Source organism: Triticum aestivum, chromosome 7D (genome assembly GCF_018294505.1).
Source record: "Triticum aestivum cultivar Chinese Spring chromosome 7D, IWGSC CS RefSeq v2.1, whole genome shotgun sequence".
Taxonomy (NCBI): Eukaryota; Viridiplantae; Streptophyta; class Magnoliopsida; order Poales; family Poaceae; genus Triticum; species Triticum aestivum.
The window spans coordinates 470,017,895-470,022,379 of record NC_057814.1 but is presented as its reverse complement, the minus strand read 5'-3'; positions in this window follow the sequence as shown (position 1 = coordinate 470,022,379).

The window sequence follows — 4,485 nt, the reverse complement described above, 5'->3', positions numbered from 1 at the left end:
AAGTTAGATGACGGTTATATTATGAGTTTATGTGTTTTGATGTACCGAAGGAGTTCGGAGTCCCGGATGAGGTCAGGGACATGACGAGGAGTCTCGAAATGGTCGAGACGTAAAGATTGATATATTGGACGACTATATTCGGACATCGGAAAGGTTCCGAGTGATTCGGGTATTTTTCGGAGTACCGGAGAGTTACGGGAATTCGTATTGGGCCTTAATGGGCCATACGGGAAAGGAGAGAAAGGCCCCAAAGGGTGGCTGCACCCCTCCCCATGGACTAGTCCGAATTGGACTAGGGAGGGGGCGCCCCCTTCCTTCCTTCTCCTTCTCCCTTCCCTTCTCCTACTCCAACAAGGAAAGGAGGAGTCCTACTCCCGGTGGGAGTAGGACTCCCCCCTTGGCGCGCCCTCCTCCTAGGCCGGCCGCCTCCCCCCTTGCTCCTTTATATACGGGGGCAGGGGGCACCCCACAGACACAATACTTGATCTATTGATCTCTTAGCCGTGTGTGGTGCCCCCCTCCACCATAATCCACCCCGATAATATCGTAGCGGTGCTTAGGCGAAGCTCTGCGTCGGTAGAACATCATCATCGTCACCACACCGTCGTGCTGACGGAACTCTCCCTCAAAGCTCGGCTGGATCGGAGTTCGAGGGACGTCATCGAGCTAAATGTGTGCTGAACTCGGAGGTGCCATACATTCGGTACTTGGATAGGTCGGAGCGTGAAGACGTACGACTACATCAACCGCGTTGTGCTAACGCTTCCGCTTTCGGTCTACGAGGGTACGTGGACAACACTCTCCCCTCTCATTGCTATGCATCACCATGATCTTGCGTGTGCGTAGAATTTTTTTGAAATTACTACGTTCCCCAACAGAAAGAAACATATCCGGATTTGGAGGTGTAGAAACCACTTTTGGATGAAGTGGATTGATTTGACGGATCAAACAGGCTGTAAAAAGTGAGATTTATTTACCACTGACGAACTGCTAGACGAGGCGGAGAAGGAAGTCGAGCAGTCCAATCTCCCGCGCCCTAACTTGGCAGCGGAAGACACCTACGGAGGCGGCGGAGAAGACGAGGTCCGCGGCCGGCATGAGGACGGCGTTGAAGAAGTCGCGGTAGCTAAGCGCTTTGTCTCCGGCGTCGACATGAGCTAGCGGTGGCGCTAGGGTTTGAGTGAGATGGAAGGGGAGATAATGACCGCGTGGGGTGAGTATTTATAAGGCAAAGGGCTGCACAACACAATTACGCAGGTGCCCCTGGCGGTTCACATCTGATGGACACGTGGCGTGCATGCAACTCATTGAAAGTTGTTCCATGTTCCCACGCACGCCTGGTTTGTCGTGTGGTCGTTCTAGCTTCTCCGGTATTCAGGCAAAAGAGATATAGCATTAAAAGCATGTTTAAATGTGTGTCTCAGTGTCTTCAGCTGACAAGGACGCAGTGAAAACATTTGACATGTTTCAATAGAATGCATATGACTAGATAGATAGAGTTTGAGGAAGAAGCACAGAAGGGGTTAGGGTCCAATCACATTCACTTAGTTCAGAAACTGGCAAGTTTGAAGACATAGCTATAAGTGAATGCTGTAGAGGACAGAACACGCATATGTATATGTATATATGTCAGAGAAAGATCAAATCAACATTGTGAAGATAAATCTTGAAGACAAATCAATGTTGAAGACAAACCAAATGCGAAGATAATGCAATAATGACGCCAAACTAAAATCCTCGAGAAAGTTTGGTGGTGGCATTACCCACCGTATAGGAAGTATTAGACCCAGACATGGCGCACAATTATCGTGGCACTCCGAAGTCAAATTCCACGTTAATGTATTCACACTTAGGGTGTATGTCTTCATTGATTGAAGATATACGTTACTTCATGTGTTGCACATCTAAGTCATCAACATGCATAAGCGTTAGGATGTGTGTCCAATCACAGGACGTTTGAGGATTCTAAGATTTTTAGCTCACACCGCAACTTGCAAAACCTTTTCTCATCCAAGGGCTTTGTGAAGATATCTGCCAATTGCTCTTCAGTGTTGACGTGAATGATATCAATATCTTCCTTCATGACATGATCTCTGAGAAAGTGATGACGGATCTGAATGTGCTTTGTCTTCGAGTGCTGAACTGGACTGTTGGCGATCTTGATGGCGCTTTAGTTGTCGCAGTAGAGTGGCACATGCTTCATGTGGATGCCATAGTTCTTGAGGGTTTGCTTCATCCATAGAAGCTGAGCGCAGCAAGATCCAGCAGCAATGTATTCGGATTCAGCAGTGGAGAGGGATACACAGTTCTGCTTCTTTGAAGACCAACAGACAAGAGATCGTCCAAGAAAGTGACATGTTCCTAATGTGGACTTGCGATCAACCTTGTCACCAGCATAATCAGCATCTGAGAATCCAACTAGATCAAACTCTGAGCCCTTTGGATACCATAATCCTAGTGTTGGGGTGTAAGCCAAATATCGAAGAATTCGCTTCACAGCTAGGTGATGCGATTCCTTTGGTGCCGCTTGGAATCGGGCACACATGCAAACTCTAAGCATTATATCTGGCCTAGATGCACATAAGTAGAGCAAAGAACCAATCATGGAGCAGTATACCTTTTGATCGAACTCTTTACCATTGTCGTCGGGACCCAATTGACCTTTGGTTAGCATTGGCGTCGTGTATCCTTTGCAGTCTTGCATTCCAAACTTCTTCAGGCAATCTTTGAGATATTTTTCTTGTGAAATGAAGATGCCATTGCTCTGCTGACATATTTGAAGACCAAGGAAGAATTTCAGCTCACCCATCATGGACATCTGATATTGCTCTTGCATCATATGCCCAAACTCATCATTGTATCTCTTGTCAGTGCAGCCGAAGATAATGTCATCCACATAGATTTGGCATACAAACAGTTCACCATCATATGTCTTCATGAAGAGAGTGGGATCTAGAGAACCAGGTTTGAAGCCTTTGCTCTTCAGGAAGTCTTTGAGTGTGTCATACCAAGCGCGAGGTGCTTGTTTGAGGCCATACAGTGCCTTGTTGAGCTTGTATACCATGTCAGGACGCTTTGGGTCTTCAAAACCAGGTGGTTGTGCAACATACACTTCTTCTTCAATTTTGCTGTTGAGGAAGGCACTCTTTACATCCATTTGGTACAGAAGAATGTTGTTGTGGTTGCGAGGATCTGGATGCTTTACCAGTTCCCATACATTGTTCAGCTCGAACTATTGAACTTCTTCTTGCATAGCTTGAATCCATTCAGGTTCCATGAAGGCTTCATCAACTTCCTTGGGTTAAAATATCGAGACAAATGCAAAGTGCCCACCGAAATTTGCTAGTTGTGTTGCTCTTGAACGAGTGAGTGGACCAGGTGCATTGATGCTATCAATAATCTTCTCAATCTGTACTTCATTTGCAACACATGGATGAACTGGACGAAGATTTTGCTCTTGCTGATCATTGTCTTCATCTTCAACATTGGCTTCAGGCTGAGCAGTGTCTTCGGGCTGATTGGGTGCAGAAATGATAATTTCCTCTTCAGCTTGTGCCTATGATGGTATGATTTCTCCAGTACCCATAAGCTTGATAGATTCACTTGGTGTAGCTTCATCTAGCACATTTGGTAGGTGCTCTCTTTTGCGAGCCATTAGTCTCATCGAACCGCACATCCACAGTTTCAACCACTTTAAAGTGAAAGAGGTTGAAGACTGTAGGAGTGCGAATCCTTTCCGTAGCCAAGCATAAAACCATCATGTGCTTTCGGTGCAAATTTTGAAGTGTGATGTGGATCCTTGATCCAGCACCTAACATGAAATAGCTGACATTTGGCTTCTTACCAGCCAGGAGCTCATATGATGTCTTCTTTAAGAATTTGTGAAGATAAACACGGTTGATGACGTGGCAAGCAGTATTAGCTTCAGGCAAAAACTTCCCTGGAGTCTTGTACTCATCAAGCATCGTCTGTGCCATCTCAATGAGGGTTCTGCTCTTGCGCTCCACGATGCCATTCCGCTGAGGTGTGTATGGAGCCGAGAACTCATGTGTGATGCCCAATGTATCAAGATAAGTGTCAAGGCCGGTGTTCTTGAATTATGTGCCCTTGTCACTTCTGATGTGCTTGATCTTGATGCCATAATTGGTCATGGTGTGATTGGCGAATCGTCTGAAGACATCCTACACTTCAGTCTTGTAGAGAATTATGTGCACCCATGTATATCTTGAGTAATCATCAACTATAACGAAGCCATAGAGGCAAGCAGTGGTAGTGAGGGTAGAATAATGAGTAGGGCCGAATAAGTCCATGTGAAGCAGCTCGAAGGGACGTGTCGTCGTCATGATTGTCTTTGGGAGATGCTTGGCCCAAGTCATCTTTCCAACTTTGTCGGCACCGCATAGATGATCCTTCTTGAACTTGACGCCCTCGATGCCTATGACATGCTTCTTCTTCGCGAGAGTGTACAGGTTCCTCATGCCCGCA